The sequence below is a fragment of the Scyliorhinus torazame genome, chromosome 14 (genome assembly GCF_047496885.1).
Source record: "Scyliorhinus torazame isolate Kashiwa2021f chromosome 14, sScyTor2.1, whole genome shotgun sequence".
Classification (NCBI taxonomy): Eukaryota; Metazoa; Chordata; class Chondrichthyes; order Carcharhiniformes; family Scyliorhinidae; genus Scyliorhinus; species Scyliorhinus torazame.
The window spans coordinates 5,910,467-5,929,441 of record NC_092720.1 but is presented as its reverse complement, the minus strand read 5'-3'; the positions used below and the strand labels follow the sequence as shown (position 1 = coordinate 5,929,441).

Here is an 18,975-nt window from a genome sequence, read left to right as displayed (position 1 = left end):
ATATGTAAACAGTCCAACTAGGGAAGGGGCGGTACTGGACCTGGTATTGGGGAATGAGCCCGGCCAGGTGGTAGATGTTTCAGTAGGGGAGCATTTCGGTAACAGTGACCACAATTCAGTAAGTTTTAAAGTACTGGTGGACAAGGATAAGAGTGGTCCGAGGATGAATGTGCTAAATTGGGGGAAGGCTAATTATAACAATATTAGGCGGGAACTGAAGAACATAGATTGGGGGCGGATGTTTGAGGGCAAATCAACATCTGACATGTGGGAGGCTTTCAAGTGTCAGTTGAAAGGAATACAGGACAGGCATGTTCCTGTGAGGAAGAAAGATAAATACGGCAATTTTCGGGAACCTTGGATGACGAGTGATATTGTAGGCCTCGTCAAAAAGAAAAAGGAGGCATTTGTCAGGGCTAAAAGGCTGGGAACAGACGAAGCCTGTGTGGCATATAAGGAAAGTAGGAAGGAACTTAAGCAAGGAGTCAGGAGGGCTAGAAGGGGTCATGAAAAGTCATTGGCAAATAGGGTTAAGGAAAATCCCAAGGCTTTTTACACGTACATAAAAAGCAAGAGGGTAGCCAGGGAAAGGGTTGGCCCACTGAAGGATAGGCAAGGGAATCTATGTGTGGAGCCAGAGGAAATGGGCGAGGTACTAAATGAATACTTTGCATCAGTATTCACCAAAGAGAAGGAATTGGTAGATGTTGAGTCTGGAGAAGGGGGTGTAGATAGCCTGGGTCACATTGTGATCCAAAAAGACGAGGTGTTGTGTGTCTTAAAAAATATTAAGGTAGATAAGTCCCCAGGGCCGGATGGGATCTACCCCAGAATACTGAAGGAGGCTGGAGAGGAAATTGCTGAGGCCTTGACAGAAATCTTTGGATCCTCGCTGTCTTCAGGGGATGTCCCGGAGGACTGGAGAATAGCCAATGTTGTTCCTCTGTTTAAGAAGGGTAGCAAGGATAATCCCGGGAACTACAGGCCGGTGAGCCTTACTTCAGTGTTAGGGAAATTACTGGAGAGAATTCTTCGAGACAGGATCTACTCCCATTTGGAAGCAAATGGACGTATTAGTGAGAGGCAGCACGGTTTTGTGAAGGGAAGGTCGTGTCTCACTAACTTGATAGAGTTTTTCGAGGAGGTCACTAAGATGATTGATGCAGGTAGGGCAGTAGATGTTGTCTATATGGACTTCAGTAAGGCCTTTGACAAGGTCCCTCATGGTAGACTAGTACAAAAGGTGAAGTCACACGGGATCAGGGGTGAACTGGCAAGGTGGATACAGAACTGGCTAGGCCATAGAAGGCAGAGGGTAGCAATGGAGGGATGCTTTTCTCATTGGAGGGCTGTGACCAGTGGTGTTCCACAGGGATCAGTGCTGGGACCTTTGCTCTTTGTAGTATATATAAATGATTTGGAGGAAAATGTAACTGGTCTGATTAGTAAGTTTGCAGACGACACAAAGGTTGGTGGAATTGCGGATAGCGATGAGGACTGTCTGAGGATACAGCAGGATTTAGATTGTCTGGAGACTTGGGCGGAGAGATGGCAGATGGAGTTTAATCCGGACAAATGTGAGGTAATGCATTTTGGAAGGGCTAATGCAGGTAGGGAATATACAGTGATTGGTAGAACCCTCAAGAGTATTGAAAGTCAAAGAGATCTAGGAGTACATGTCCACAGGTCATTGAAAGGGGCAACACAGGTGGAGAAGGTAGTCAAGAAGGCATACGGCATGCTTGCCTTCATTGGCCGGGGCATTGAGTATAAGAATTGGCAAGTCATGTTGCAGCTGTATAGAACCTTAGTTAGGCCACACTTGGAGTATAGTGTTCAATTCTGGTCGCCACACTACCAGAAGGATGTGGAGGCTTTAGAGAGGGTGCAGAAGAGATTTACCAGAATGTTGCCTGGTATGGAGGGCATAAGCTATGAGGAGCGATTGAATAAACTCGGTTTGTTCTCACTGGAACGAAGGAGGTTGAGGGGCGACCTGATAGAGGTATACAAAATTATGAGGGGCATAGACAGAGTGGATAGTCAGAGGCTTTTCCCCAGGGTAGAGGGGTCAATTACTAGGGGGCATAGGTTTAAGGTGAGAGGGGCAAAGTTTAGAGTAGATGTACGAGGCAAGTTTTTTACGCAGAGGGTAGTGGGTGCCTGGAACTCACTACCGGAGGAGGTAGTGGAAGCAGGGACGATAGGGACATTTAAGGGGCATCTTGACAAATATATGAATAGGATGGGAATAGAAGGATACGGACCCAGGAAGTGTAGAAGATTGTAGTTTAGTCGGGCAGTAAGGTCGGCACGGGCTTGGAGGGCCGAAGGGCCTGTTCCTGTGCTGTACATTTCTTTGTTCTTTGTTTGTTGTGACTAGTGGTGTTCCACAGGGATCCGTGTTCGGACCACTGTTGTTTGTGATATACAAAAATGATCTGGACGAAGGTATAGGTGGTCTGATTAGCAAGTTTGCAGATGATACTAAGATTGGTGGAGTTGCAGATAGCGAGGAGGACTGTCAGAGAATACAGCAAAATATAAATAGATTGGAGAGTTGGGCAGAGAAATGGCAGATGGAGTTCAATCCAAGCAAATGCGAGGTGATGCATTTTGGAAGATCTAATTCAAGAGCGGACTATACGTTCAATGGAAGTGTCCTGGGGAAAATTGATGTACAGCGAGATCTGGGAGTTCATTTCCATTGTACCCTGAAGGTGGCAACGCAGGTCGCAAGATTGGTCAAGAAGGCAAAAAGCATGCTTGCCTTCATCGGACGGGGTATTGAGTACAAGAGTTGGCAGGTCATGTTACAGTTGTATAGTACTTTGGTTAGGCCACATTTGGAATACTGCGTGCAGTTCTCATAGATTATCATAGAATTTACAGTGCAGAAGGAGGCCATTCAGCCCATCAAGTCTGCACCAGCTCTTGGAAAGAGCACCCTACCCAAGGTCAACACCTCCACCCTATCCCCATAACCTAGTAACCCCACCTAATCCCCATAACCCAGTAACCCCACCCAACACGAAGGTCAATTTTTGGACACTATGGGCAATTTAGCATGGCCAATCCACCTAACCCGCACATCTTTGGACTGTGGGAGGAAACCGGAGGACCCGGAGGAATCCCACGCACACACGGGGAGACTGAGCAGACTCCGCACAGACAGTGACCCAAGCCGGGAATTGAACCTGGGACCCTGGAGCTGTGAAGCAATTGTGCTAACCACAATGCTACCGTGCTGCCCCATTACCAGAAGGATGTGGATGCTTCAGAGAGGGTGCAGAGGAGGTTCACCAGGATGTTGCCTGGTATGGAGGATGCTAGCTATGAAGAAAGGTTGAATAGATAAGGATTCTTTTCATTGGAAAGACGGAGGTTGAGGGGGGACCTGATTGAGGTCTACAAAATTATGAGAGGTATGGACAGGGTGGACAGCAACAAGCTTTTTCCAAGAGTGGGGGTGTCAATTGCAAGGGGTCACGATTTCAAGGTGAGAGGGGGAAAGTTTAAAGGAGATGTGCGTTCAAAGTTTATTATGCAGAAGGTGGTGGGTGCCTGGAACGCTTTGCCAGCGGAGATGGTAGAGGCGGGCACAATAGCATAATTTAAGATGCATCTAGACAGATATATGAACGTGCGGGGAACAGAGGGAAGTAGATCCTTGGAAAATAGGTGCCAGGTTTAGATAAAGGATCTGGATCGGCGCAGGCTGGGAGGGCCGAAGGGCCTGTTCTTGTGCTGTAATTTTCTTTGTTCTTTGTTCTTGTTACTACAGAGAGGGAGGCAGAGAGGGGGTTTGGGTCTTCCGAACCTGATGTATTATTACTAGGCGGTGAATGTGGAGATGGTACGGAGCTGGGTCAGAGGGGTTGACTTACAATGGGGTCAGAATGGAGGCGAGTTTGTCTGGGGGCCGAGATTGAAGGCACTAGCTACAGCACTGCCCCCGGCGGCCCCAGGGAGATAAGCAGGGGGTCTAGTAGTAATAGCTTTGTTGAGAATGTGGAGGCAGTTTTGACAGCACTTCGGGTTGGGGGCAGGGTCAAGGGAAATACCGATTTGGGGGAACCATAGATTTGAGCCAGGGAGGTGGGATGGAAATTTTCGGAGATGGGAGGAGAAAGGAATTAAGACACTAAAAAATTTGTTTCTTGGGGGTCGGTTTGCAGGGTAGAAGCAGCTGGGAGTGAAGTCTGGGCTGGAGCAGGGGGAAATATTTAGATACATGCAGGTTCAAGACTTTGCCAGAAAGGAGATACAGAGCTTCCCAGTAGAGCCAGCTTCCACATTGCTGGAGGAGGTGCTGATGACAGGGAGTCTGGAGAAGGGGGTAATATCGGCGGTTTACGGGGCTATTTTGGAGGAGGAGAAGGCACCGCTGGAAGGGATCAAGGCAAAGTGGGAGGAAGAGTTGGGAGGGGGTATTGAGGAGGGGTTCTGGTGTGAGGTGCTCCGGAGGGTGAATGCCTCCACCTCGTGGGCACGGTTGGGGCTGATACAGGTGAAGGTGGTGTATCGAGCACATCTCACAAGGGCGCGGATAAGCCAGCTCTCTGGTGGGGTAGAAGATGTATGTGAACGTTGCGGGGGGGGGGGCGGGGAGGGGGAAGTGGGAGGGGTGGCTCCCCACAAACCACGTTCATATGTTTTGGTCCTGTCCAAAGCTGGAGGATTACTGGAAGGAGGTGTTTAGGGTAATCTCTAAAGTGGTGCACGTGAAACTGGACCCGGGCCCCCGGGAGGCCATACTCGGGGTGTCGGACCAGCCGGGTTGGAAATGGCAGTGGAGGCAGATGATGTAGCCTTCGCCTCGTTGATCGCTCGAAGGCGGATCTGGTTAGGGTGGAGATCAACCTCTCCGCCTTGTGCCCTGGCATGTCGGGGGGACCTGCTGGAATCCTTGATGCTTGAGAAGGTCAAATTTGAACTGAGGGGAGGTATGGAGGGGTTCTACAATTCATTATGCACTTTCGAGAATTGGATCTCATCGAACATTAGGGGGGTTGGGGGCTGGGAGGGTTGGGGGGAGGGGGACTGTGTGTGTTAAGGGTGACTATGGGTGGTTCCTCATTCCTTTTTGTTATTTGTTTATGTGAACATGCGGGCCAATGTTTGGGGGTTTGGTGGGAGGATGGGTTCGTTGTTATTGATATGGGGATTAATATTACATTTGTTATTGATTGTTGTTTATTATTGGGTGTAAATTTGGGAGAAAATGTGAAAAAGGAGAATAAAATTTTTTTTTTTTTTAAATAGGCATAATAGGGAATGGTGGAAGGCACTGTTCCGGGTAGAACACATTTCAACACCCGTGTGGAGCACTCGTGTTATGCAGAACCTACACTGACTTTTCCACATGGTGCAAAATCGCACCAGAGGTTTCAATGGAAACCGGCTTTACAAGCGAAGGCTGGAAGCTGGTTTGTGATTTGCGGATTGCTGCTATCATTGACCAGGTTAGACCTTTGCCTGTGTGAAGCTGGAGTTCAGGTTGATAGATTGCTCTCCTGCAGATTGCAGCACTCACAGAGCATGGCTGCATTGCACAGAGCAGAACCCCCTTTAATATCCATCCATTCATTGTCTCCTCTGAGTTTGAATACACTGAGGAACTTCCAGCAAAACATTTCCCAGATTTGAGAATGTGACCCAGAGCGATTCCACCCAGAGCTGATTTACAAAATCACAACTGTGGAAAATGACTCCCCTCGCTCTGTACCTTTGATGTGGAGATGCCGGTGTTGGACTGGGGTGAGCACAGTACGAAGTCTTACAACACCAGGTTAAAGTCCAACAGGTTTGTTTCGATGTAACTAGCTTTCGGAGCGCTGCTCCTTCCTCAGGTGAATGAAGAGGTCTTCATTCCAGACCTCTTCATTCACCTGAGGAAGGAGCGGCGCTCCGAAAGCTAGTGACATCGAAACAAACTTGTTGGACTTTAACCTGGTGTTGTAAGACTTCGTACTGTGTACCTTTGGACACAGACTGGTGTTGAAAACTACCCGAGTTGAATCTGTCCCTTCAGCTACATTGCCCCAGCTCCCAGAGAACAAAGTCCAACAAATGGTCCACTTTCAAACAGAGATTTTATTGCAACAGATTAATGAAAAACAATGGCTCTATCCAGTCACCATTCAAACTGGCCTGCGATTGGACAATTGAAACCAATTGTCTTTTCTTACATCAATCAAATAGAATCATTTACCACATTATTTATTTAGTTATCTGAATGCCACATTCTGAGTGTGTGGGTTGCTATGGAGAATTTGGAGAGTTAACAGGAAGTGAAGGATTTTCAGAAGAGGTTCATACAGCCTGGTCTTCGCTTCCTATTTCCTGGGTTTGCGTTTACTGTATTTTTTGGTCTGCTTGCGTTTCTTGGACTTCGTGCCCTTGAAATTCCGTTTGACAATGTCACTCTGAGCTTCCTTCTTGGCGTTTTCTTGTTCGGACAGCAGGAAATATTCTGCAATCTCCTGGGAACAACAACAGGAAATAGATTAGGGCAGAAATTCCTGCCAGTGGATGTGGATTTCTAAAAGTGAATGTGGGAAACTTCCGCCATTAAATCTACAATGAGCTAATTGCAACTTTGTGAAATTATCTTAATTTTTAAAAATAAATTGGGAAGCTCCCAATTTGCAAATAGAAACCCAACACATTGCCCAATTCCCTTCCATCCCCCAATTGTGAACCCTTCAAGGGGAGGTGGACTTTGGAAAGAGCAAGAAAACCTCTGGAATGAAGCAATCCCCAGTGCTCAGAGCTTCTTGTCAACATGGGGCAGCACAGTAACATTGTGAATAGCACAATTGCTTCACAGCTCCAGGGTCCCAGGTTCGATTCCGGCTTGAGTCACTGTCTTTGCGGAGTTTGCACATCCTCCCCGTGTGTGCGTGGGTTTCCTCCGGGTGCTCCGGTTTCCTCCCACAGTCCAAAGATGTGCAGGTTAGGTGGACCGGCCATGATAAATTGCCTTAATGTCCAAAATTGCCCTTAGTGTTGTGTGGGGTTACTGAGTTATGGGGATAGGGTGGAGCTGTTGACCTTGGGTAGGGTACTCTTTCCAAGAGCCAGTGCAGACTCGATGGGCCGAATGGCCTCCTTCTGCACTGTAAATTCTATGATAATCTATGGAGATAATTCATAACATCATTGGACTGAATATCTCTTTCAAACTAAGTATCTTTGCTGCAAGATTTGGTTCAATCTGCCCCATTCTAGATGGCGAATGGAGGTTACTGAGAGAGACTCAGGTGCTCGATGAAAACCTTTCAATGATCAAATCAAATGGTGGCACAGTGGTTAGCACTGCTGCCTCACAGCTCCAGGGTCCCGGATTCACTTCCAGCCTCCAGTCACTATCTGTGTGGAGTCTGCATGTTCTCCCCGTGTCTGCGGGGGTTTCCTCCGGGTGCCCCGGTTTCCTCCCACTGTCCAAAGATTTGCAGGTTGGTGGATTGGCCGTGCTAAATTAACCTTAGTGTCCAAGGCTTAAGTGGGGTTACAAGGATAGGGCGGGGGCAGTGGGCCTGGGTAGCGTCTTTCAGTAGGTCGGTGCAGTCTTAATGGGCCAAATGGCCTCCTTCTGCACTGGAGGGATTCTATGAAACAGGACTACATGTGCCTGGGTACGAATCCCAGAGGTGGAATGAGGTCCGTTTACAATGGGGAGAGAGAGGTCTGGGGTGGGGAGAGAGAGAAGATTGGGTTGGGGAGAGAGTGGATTGGGTTGGGGAGAAGGGGTTAGGGTGGGGGTAGAGAAGGGGTTAGGTTTGGGTAGAGAGAGGGGGTTGGGAAGTGAGAGGGGGTTAGGGTGGGGTGAGAGACTGAGTTAGGTGGGGGGAGAGAGAGAGTGTTGGGGTTGGAGTGGAAGATGGTGTTTGGGGAGAGAGGGAGTTGAGGTGGGGAGTGAGGGGGTTGGGGTGGGGAGAGGGAGTTTGGGGAGAGAGGGGGGTTGGGGTTGGGATGGGAGAGTTGGTTTGGGGAGGGAGGGGAGCAGTAAGTTCTCAGGGATTGTGGAAAGATGGTTATTTCCTATTTGATTCTCTTTGTGGAGGGTGAGTATGGATTGGAGAGAACGAGAGCTCTTTCCATGGATGGGGAATCCTGTAATTTGGATCAAACCCACTCAGAAAGCTTTCTAACCCAATGAGGGCAGCACGCTAGCACAGTGGTTAGAAAGGTTGCTTCACAGCACCAGGGTCCCAGGTTCGATTACCCGCTGGGTCACTGTCTGTGCGGAGTCTGCATGGTCTCCCCGTGTCTGCGTGGGTTTCCTCCGGGTGCTCCGGTTTTCTCCCACAAGTCCCAAAAGACGTGCTTTTTAGGTGAATTGGACATTCTGAATTCTCCCTCTGTGCACCCGAACTGACGCCAGAATATGGCGACTAGGGGCTTTTCACAGTAACTTCATAGTAGTGTTAATGTAATCCTACTTGTGACAAGTAGGGGCTGGTTTAGCACATAGGGCTAAATCGCTGGCTTTTAAAGCAGACCAAGGCAGGCCAGCAGCACGGTTCAATTCCCGTACCAGCCTCCCCAAAAAGGCGCCAGAATGTGGCGACTAGGGGCTTTTCACAGTAACTTCATTGAAGCCTACTCGTGACAATAAGTGATTTTCATTTTACATTTCAATAAAGATTATTATTGTTAAGTGTTCCCAACAGTAAACAAGCACTTTGACTCAATATTATAGTCCTGTTAAAAGTGGGTCTTCTCACTAGATCAGAATTGAACCAGTTATTTCCCAGTCCCAGTTTCTATTCGAGGTGAACGGGGGGAACACAAACTCCCATTTCTATTGAATGTGACTTTTTGCTGGGTCCTTACCGCTTCCCCCCCGCCTCCTGTGGCTGCCATGGCTCTCTGCAGGATTTCGCGATTCCTGTTGTCTGTGGGGTCTGAGCTGACACTCAGTACTGCCAGGGCGATGGAGAGGAGAGCCAGGCTCAACTGAAGGCGGCTACACATCTCTGCACAAGGCGAGGTTCAATGGGAGAGACAGCGAGCAGGAGAGCAGTTTCCAAACGCTTTGAAATTGGCGGCGGTTTCAGCACTCGCTCTGTGGACAGCTCCGCTCCTTCTGTCCCTGCAATCGGGGAAGCTCCTTATAAAGCCGGCCTCACACCAGCTCACACGTTCGGAGGAGGCCCCCAGGAGATGACGCGCATTTACGCACAACCCAGTCACATTCTCCAACCAACCCATGACCCATGATGAAGATTGAGAAAAGATCCATGGGGTCTGAATGTGGGCAGCACGTAGCACAGTGGTTAGCACTGTTGCTTCACAGCGCCAAAGTCCCACGTTCGATTCCCGGCTTGGGTATCTGTCTGTGCGGAATCTGCATGTCTCCCCGTGTCTCAGTGGGTTTCCTCCGGGTGCTCCGGTTTCCTCCCACAAATCCTGAAAGACGTGTTTGTTAGGTGAATTGGACATTCTGAATTTCCCCTCTGTATACCCGAACAGGTGCCGGAATGTGGTGACTAGGGGCTGTTCACAGTAACGACATTGCAGTGTTAATGTGAGCCTACTTGTGACACTAATAATGATTATTATTATTCTGAATAATCTCAGTGAGCTGAGTGTACAATGTTATGGGGCTGGATTCTCCGCTGCCCGCGTATATATCACATTCCACGCGAGGGCGGAGAATCCAACTTCACGCCAAAATTGGATCCGGCAATTCTCCAGGTTGCCGCGTGGCTGGGAGCCCATTGACAGAGGCCCGCCCATCGATCCTCTGCTCCCGACTGGCAGAGTTCCCGATGGCATGGAACTGATCTGGTATTGCCAGGCGGGATGCTCGCGTGGCAGCTGCAGACTCAGTCCGTGGCCGCCCTGGTGGGGGACGGGGGGGGGGGGGATCGGACACTGGGGCAGGGTGACATTATAGGGAATGGGGTTAATATCTGCACGGTCAGATCCCTGGGAGCGCGGCTGATCGGGGGATCTAAGTTTTCAGTCTGCCTCTGCGGTTTGAATCCGCCATGGCGCTCAGCGTGGCCGCTGGAGGTCGCCGCCGGTTGCAATCACGGACTCAAAACCGGATGTGCAGGGCCCGTATCCGCAGCTAACACTGCGTGAATTACTCTGGTCCCTGATAGCCCCCTGCACGGCATTGAATTAGCTGATCTTTTTTTCAGGAAACTCCAGAGTAAAACTCTAGTGCTTTTACGCAGGCGTGGGACATAGTCCCATTTTGGGAGAATCCAGCCCATGAAGTTAGAAACTGAGTGAGACATAATAAAGGAATGTTTCCTGGGGAAAGACTCTCTGCCCTCTGAATAATTGTGTGTAGTTTGTGATTTTAGCAGTGTGTTCTCTTTGTGGTCCACGTGTGCCAATCTGCAATGTGTTCACCTCAATAACTCCACTGTACTCATAAGGTTTAAACTAGCTTTTCATTGAAACGCCACTGAAATGGGGCTGTTACAGGTTTACACCCTGGGACCGGGTATCATTTTACTTCTGTCGCCACCTCGGATCAGTCCAAACAATTTCCAAATACAGGAAAACTGTCTCTGCACAAAGACAATTAACCGGGACTCACGTCAGCAACATTCTGATAATTAACCCATATTTGAGTTCTCATCCGGACAACACGTTGGAGGAAAACATTAATATTTAATTCGAACGAGGTAATCAGCAACATTTTCTTTCAAAATTAACATCAAGGGAACAAAGAATTCAGACTTAGTAACTAATATAGTATCTCCCATCCCTCTGTCTGTGTGTCGCTGTCTATCTGCCTCTCTGTCTCCATCTGACTCTCGCTCTGTATCTCTCTGTTTCTCTGCCAGTTTAGTATAGCGCGACTGGCTCCAGGAGATCAAATTAAATTGGTTAGAGATTTATAGCCGTGAGAAAGGAGCTAATGTTTTGAGCCTGGAAGAATCTCCACCATTGCTGGAGAGAACTGGATATAGGATGAGATTAATACAGTTGTGTGGGGGGCTGGTGCATGAGGCTGGATAGAGGGCCATGATAGGGGGAGATAGACAAAGATCTCTGACAGTAAAACAAAGAGAATGTAAATAGTGTGATAATCACTAAGAAGAGAGCTGAAAGTGACACGTTAAGAGATCACAATGTGTTAATGGCAGAACAGAGGTAAACAGTGTGTCAAAGAATTACTAGGAACAGGGAACAGATGGCCCTTTGGGGTGGAGTGAGAGAGGGGAGATGATAGTGAGGGTAAAGTGGATTGATGGAAGAAATGAGGATAAATTATCAGAGAGAAAAATGGGGTGTAAGTGGGGGAGAGAGTTCACAGTCTGAAGTTGTTGAACTCAATGTTAAGTCTGGAAGGCTGTAACGTGCACAATCAGTCGATGAAGTGCTGATCGCTGTTCCTGCAGTTTGCGCTGGGCTTCAGTGGAACATTGCAGCAGGCCAAGGACGGACGTGTGGGAGCAGGACGGTGAGTTGAAATGGCAGCGACAGGAAGGTCTGGGTCCTGCTTGCGGATGGACTTAAGGTATTCTGCAAAGCAATCACCAGTCTGTATTTAGGCTCTCCAATGTAGAGTAGACTGCACTGGGAGCAGCAAATGTAATAAGACCATAGACCATAAGACCAGTCTTAGAAGCAGAATTAGGCCACTCGGCCCATCGGATCTGCTCCACCATTCAATCATGGCTGATATTTTTCTCATCCCCATTCTCCTGCCTTCTCCCCATAACCCCTGACCCCATTATTAATCAAGAACCTATCTAACTCTGTCTTAATGACACTCAGTGAATTGACATCCACAGCCTTCTGCGGCAAAGAGTTCCACAGATTCACCACCCTCTGGCTGAAAAAACTCCTCCTCAACTCTGTTTTAAAGGATCGTCCCTTTAGTCTGAGATTGTGTCCTTTGCTTCTAGTTTTTCCTACATGTGGAAATATCCTCTCCATGTCCACGCTATCTAGGCCCCCAACAATATCCAAAACAGTATACCTGTTAGAGAGGGGGACAGCCACAGAGGATTCCTGCACTGACTGCCTCCCCTTTCTAGCAGTCACCCATCTGTCTGCCTGCACCTTGGGTGTGACCACATCTCTATAACTGCTATCTATGGCACTTTCTGCCACCTGCATGCTCCTAAGTGCATCCAACTGCTGCTCCAACCAAACCACGCTGTCTGTGAGGAGCTGCCATTGGTTGCACTTGCTGCAGCCATCGTTGACCGGAATGCTGGAAGTGTCACAGATCTGCCACATCTCACATTTGGTGTTGAACATTGTTAAAATTATAAATGCCTCAATAAGATATTTTCTAAAAAAGAACTGTAACCCAAACCTTTCCATCTGCCCTTCCAAAGAGCCGGGACACGAGGCCCCAAATTATGTTGCGACACCCTGATCTTAGGGGCAGTCAAATGAAGCACCACTTGACTCAGACTCACAGCACAATTGAATTAATCAATCATTCTAGAAAAATGCCAATGGCTGCCCAGTAATTTCAGCCAGCAGGGCTGTAAATGTAAATACAATTACTGCTTAGTTAGAACAAGAACTATAAAGAAATTTTCAGCAAATACAACTGGTTAGCTATCACCTAACTCCTAATCCCCCACTTTAACTTGCCCCCTCCTTCTATACACACATACACACACACACACAAATACACACACACATGCACATACACACACGCACACAAATACACACGCACACAAATACACACACACACAAACACACACATACACACACACTCACACACACAACAGACACAAACACTTAATCACACACACTCACACACACTCACACACACAAACACACACAGACACACACACACTCACACACACAAACACACACAAACACAGACACAAATATACACACACAAACACACACACACACAAACACATACACACACAGGCACACACACTCACAAACACACACGCACAAACACACACATGCACACACACTAACACACACACAAATATACACACACAAACACACACACACAAACACACTAAACACACACACAGACACACACTCACAAACACACAGACACACACAGAACACAAACACACACACACACAGAAACATAAACACACACACAAACAGACACAAACACTTAAACAAACACACACTCACACACACACGCACACACACACACAAATACAAGAAAGACAAACACACAGAAACACACAGAAACACACACACACACACAAACACAAACACACGCATGCACAAGACAGACAAATACACACACAAACACGCACACGCACACACATACACACACAAACACAAGACAGACAAACACACACACACACGCACACACACAAACACGCACACATGCACACACACACAAGCGCACGCGCACACAGACACACACACACACAGAGACACACACACAGACATACACACACAGACACACACACACAGGCACACAGACACACACGCACACACGCGCACACACAAGATAGACAAACACACACGCGCACACACAAACATGCACACATGCACACACACACACACACACACAGCCACACACACACAGCCACATACACAGACATACACACACAGACACACACACACAGGCACACAGACACACACGCACACACGCGCACACACATATAAATACACATTCACACACACACAGTCACACACACAAACGCACACACGCACACACACACAAACACAAGACAAACAAACGCACACACACACCTGACACACACACAAACACACATGCACACAATCACACTCAGACAGACAGACACACACACACACAGACACACACGCACGCACGCACAAGACAGGCAAACACAGAGGGGAGGAGATAGGTGAAAATAATAAGTAAAAAGAAAAAGAGTCTTTGTTTCGGATGTTTATCTTTAAGCCGACCTTCCCTTCAAGTCAGTTTTCTGATCCAGGTCACAGATCATTGCCATTTGGCCCATCGAGTCTGTGCTTGCCCATGGAAAGATCAACCTATCTAAGCCCACACCTCCACCATATTTCTATAACCCCGTAACCCAGTAACCTCAACCAACCTTTTTTGGACACTAAGGGCAATTTAGCGTGGCCAATGCACATCTTTGGACTGTGGGAGGAAACCGGAGCACCCGGAGGAAACTCACGCAGACACGGGGATAACGTGCAGACGCCGCATAGACAGTGGCCCAAGCTGGGAAGCGAACCTGGGACCCCGGAGCTGTGAAGCAACTGTGCTAACCACTGTGCCACCGTGCTGCCCATTCTGTTTGCAGTATGGAATGGATTTCCCTGTCGGTTGTCAGGCCCAATCCTGATAATTCCCCGATTTCCCCAATCTTTATTTTTGCCATTGTTATTTTTGATCCATGGATGTTTAATGAACATGTGTCTTTATATCCAGCAGCAAAGAGAATGAGGATTTCAAGAAGTTGCAACATAGTACATGGTGCTGCTAGCTTTGGACAAGGCCCGGACTTTACGGCACCTGAGTGATGGGTTGAGACTCAGTTCAAATGATTGGCTGGTGGTCAGTGAATTGCCCAAAAGGCTAAATTCTGCCTGGTAACGGGTGGTGATTGGGTCCTGCCTGAGTGGGATAATTGTCAGAGACCCAGGAGCTGAGTTTCAACCGAGACACTTGTGATTGGCCCTGGCCTTCGTCTCTCCCTCCCTCTCCCCAGAACGGCTGTGAGCTGCTGTATTTCTGAAACTGCAGAGACCTGAATGATTTGCAATTCTCCGTCGCCTCAACAGTGGCATAGGGGCAGGATGGTGATGCAGTGGTTAGCACTGCTGCATCATGGCTCCGTGGTCCCAGGTTTGATCCTGGCTCTGGGTCACTGTCCGTGTGGAGTTTGCACATTCACCCCGTGTTTGCGTGGCTTTCACTCCCACAACCCAAAGATGTGCAGGGTAGGTGGATTGGCAACGTTAAATTACCCCTTCATTGGAAACAATGAACTGGGTGCTCTTAAATTCGAATTTTAAAAACAGTGGCATCAATGCGCTCTATTCCGCAAGTACAGTAAACGCTGTTGGCATATCATTAGCAGACCTGACCCAGTCTCCAGGGCTTTCACCGGAGTGCATTCCCGATGGCGAGTTTCACTTTGTCTTCTTCAATGCCAGGAGCATCCGGAATAAGGTGGGTGAACTTGCGGCACGGGTTGGTACCTGGGACTTTGATGTTGTGGCCATTTCGGAGACATGGCTAGAGCAGGGACAGGAATGGTTGTTGCAGGTTCCGGGGTTTAGATGTTTCAGTAAGCTCAGGGAAGGCGGTAAAAGAGGGGGAGGGGTGGCATTGTTAGTCAAGGACAGTATTACGGTGTCAGAAAGGACGCTTGATGAGGACTCGTCTACTGAGGTAGTATGGGCTGAGGTTAGAAACAGGAAAGGAGAGGTCACCCTGTTAGGGGTTTTCTATAGGCCTCCGAAAAGTTCCAGAGATGTAGAGGAAAGGATTGCAAAAATGATTCTGGATAGGAGAGAAAGCAACAGGGTAGTTGTTATGGGGGACTCTAACTTTCCAAATATTGACTGGAAACGCTATAGTTCGAGTACTTTAGATGGGTCTGTTTTTGTCCAATGTGTGCAGGAGGGTTTCCTGACACAGTATGTAGATAGGCCTATGAGAGGCGAGGCCATATTGGATTTGGTACTGAGTAATGAACCAGGACAGGTGTTAGATTTGGAGGTAGGTGAGCACTTTGGTGATAGTGACCACAATTCCATTGCGCTTACTTGAGTGATAGAAAGGGATAGGTATATGCCACAGGGCAAGAGTTGTATCTGGGGGAAAGGCAATTATGATGGGATGAGGCAATTTCATAGATTTCATAAAATTTACAGTGCAGAAGGAGGCCATTCGGCCCATCGAGTCTGCACCGGCTCTTGGAAAGAGCACCCTACCCAAGGTCCACACCTACACCCTATCCCCACAACCTAACAACCCCACCCAACACTAAGGGCAATTTTGGACACTAAGGGCAATTTATCATGGCCAATCCACCTAACCTGCACATCTTTGGATTGTGGGAGGAAACTGGAGCACCCGGAGGAAACCCACGCACACACGGGGAGGATGTGCAGACTCCGCACAGACAGTGACCCAAGCCGGAATCGAACCGGGGACCCTGGAGCTGTGAAGCAATTGTGCTATCCACAATGCTACCGTGCTGCAAGACTTAGGATGCATCAGATGGAGAGGAAAACAGCAGGGGATGGGCACAATGGAAATGTGGAGCTTGTTCAAGGAACAGCTACTGCGTGTCCTTGATAAGTATGTACCTGTCAGGCAGGGAGGAAGTGGTCGAGCAAGGGAATCGTGGTTTACTAAAGCAGTCGAAACACTTGTCAAGAGGAAGAAGGCGGCTTATGTAAAGATGACTTATATAAAGGCCTCCTTCTGCACTGTAAATTCTATGATGAGACATGAAGGTTCAGTTAGGGCGCTCGAGAGTTACAAGTTAGCTAGGAAGGACCTAAAGAGAGAGCTAAGAAGAGCCAGGAGGGGACATGAGAAGTCTTTGGCAGGTAGGATCAAGGATAACCCTAAAGCTTTCTATAGATATGTCAGGAATAAACAAATGACTAGGGTAAGAGTAGGGCCAGTCAAGGACAGTTGCGGGAAGTTGTGCTTGGAGTCCGAGGAGATAGGAGAGGTGCTAAATGAATATTTTTCGTCAGTTTTCACACAGGAAAACGACAATGTTGTTGAGGAGAATACTGAGATTCAGGCTACTAGACTAGAAGGGCTTGAGGTTCATAAGGAGGAGGTGTTAGCAATTCTGGAAAGTGTGAAAATAGATAAATCCTCTGGGCCAGATGGAATTTATCCTAGGATTCTCTGGGAAGCTAGGGAGGAAATTGCTGAGCCTTTGGCTTTGATCTTTAAGTCATCTTTGTCGCCAGGAATAGTGCCAGAAGACTGGAGGTTAGCAAATGTTGTCCCCTTGTTCAAGAAGGGGAGTAGAGATAACCCCGGTAACTATAGACCAGTGAGCCTTACCTCTGTTGTGGGAAAAATCTTGGAAAGGTTTATAAGAGATAGGATGTATAATCATCTGGAAAGGAATAATTTGATTAGAGATAGTCAACACAGTTTTGTGAAGGGTAGGTCGTGGTTCACAAACCTTATTGAGTTCTTTGAGAAGGTGAACAAACAGGTGGATGAGGGTAAAGCAGTTGATGTGGTGCATATGGATTTCAGTAAAGCGTTTGGTAAGGTTCCCCACGGTAGGCTACTACAGAAAATACGGAGGCATGGGATTCATGGTGATTCAGCAGTTTGGATCAGAAATTGGCGAGCTGGAAGAAGGCAAAGGGTGGTGGTTGATGGGAAATGTTCAGACTGGAGTCCAGTTACTAGTGGTGTACCACAAGGATCTGTTTTGGGGCCACTGCTGTTTGTCATTTTTATAAATGACCTGGAGGAGGGCGTAGAAGGAGGGGTGAGTAAATTTGCAGATGACACTAAAGTCGGTGGAGTTGTGGAAAGTGCAGAAGGATGTTACAAGTTATAGAGGGACATAGGTAGGCTGCAGAGCTGGGCTGAGAAGTGGCAAATGGAGTTCAATGCAGAAAAGTGTGAGGTGATTCATTTTGGAAGGAATAACATGAACACAGAGTACTGGGCTAATGGTAAGACTCTTGGCAGTGTGGGTGAGCAGAGAGATCTCGGTGTCCATGTACATAGATCTCTGAAAGTTACCACCCAGGTTGAGAGGGTTGTTAAGAAGGCGTATGGTGTGTTAGCTTTTATTGGTAGAGGGATTCAGTTTCGGAGCCATGAGGTCATGTTGCAGCTGTACAAAACTCTGGTGCGGCCGCATTTGGAGTATTGCGTGCAATTCTGGACGCCGCATTATAGGAAGGATGTGGAAGCATTGGAAAGGGTACAGAGGAGATTTACCAGAATGTTGCCTGGTATGGAGGGAAGATCTTATGAGGAAACGCTGAGGGACTTGAGGCTGTTTTCGTTAGCGAGAAGAAGGTTAAGGGGTGACTTAATTGAGGCATACAAGATGATCAGAGGTTTGGATAGGGTGGACAGTGAGGGCCTTTTTCCTCGGATGGTGATGTCTAGCACGAGGGGACATAGCTTTAAATTGAGGGGAGATAGATATAAGACAGATGTCAGAGGTAGGTTCTTTACTCAGAGAGTAGTAAGGGCGTGGAATGCCCTGCCTGCAACAGTAGTGGTCTCGCCAACACTAAGGGCATTCAAATGGTCATTGGATAGACATATGGACAATAAGGGAATAGTGTAGATGGGCTTTAGAGTGGTTTCACAGGTTGGCGCAACATCGAAGGCCGAAGGACGTGGAGTGAAGAGGCTCCTGGGACACTCTCTGGCGACCACCACTAACATGGCCAAATGAAGTGTGTGTCTCTGGGATAGTGGAGGGTGTTGGAGACAGCTGTGACGGCAAATCCCCAGTGTTGTGCTCCGGGGTATCCTGGGATTCGGGCCGAGGGCTCCCGTCCGTGTCGGTGTCGCCCTCATCGCTGGTCAGTACGTGGGGTACTGGCTGTGGCTGGAGTCGGGGGGTGGGATGGGGGTTGGTACCAGGGGCACAGTGCTGCCTACTCACCCTGACCACCCTGAGGTGGTCGTGCAGGTTTCGCTGGCCAGTCTGGACGCTGTTGCCCACTTCACTGACCACCTCTGCCATCCGTGTCCAGGCCAGGCGAACAGCGCCGCCTGGCAGACTCCTTCGCAGCCCGGGTTAGGATCACCCGTCTCTGTTCCACGGTGTCTAGCGGGGTCTCCAATTTGACTTTGGTGAACTTCCTGGTCGCAGATTTTGCTGCCAACTTGTTGGCCGGGACGGGCTGTGTGGGGGGCTTGTTGGCTGGGATGAGTGTGTGTGGGGAGTGTGTTGGCTGGGATGAGTGTGTGTGGGGAGTGTGTTGTCTGGGATGAGTGTGTGTGGGGAGTATGTTGGCTGGGATGAGTGTGTGTGGGGAGTGTGTTGTCTGGGATGGTGTGTGTGGGGAGTGTGTTGGCTCGCATGAGTGTGTGTGAGAAGTGTG

The 18,975-nt window shown here is 48.4% G+C and overlaps 1 protein-coding gene and 1 long non-coding RNA gene across 2 annotated transcripts in view; one reads left to right on the top strand and one right to left on the bottom strand.

The window, feature by feature from the left end:
* Positions 1 to 18,975, top strand: part of LOC140389239 (uncharacterized) — a 66,721-nt gene that overhangs the window by 15,750 nt on the left and 31,996 nt on the right. The window lies entirely within an intron of this gene.
* On the bottom strand, positions 6,079 to 9,216 carry LOC140389494 (uncharacterized). Its single transcript, XR_011934403.1, has 2 exons — positions 8,842 to 9,216; positions 6,079 to 6,485 (listed from the first exon to the last, which is right to left on the bottom strand). It is a non-coding gene; the product is annotated as an uncharacterized lncRNA (long non-coding RNA).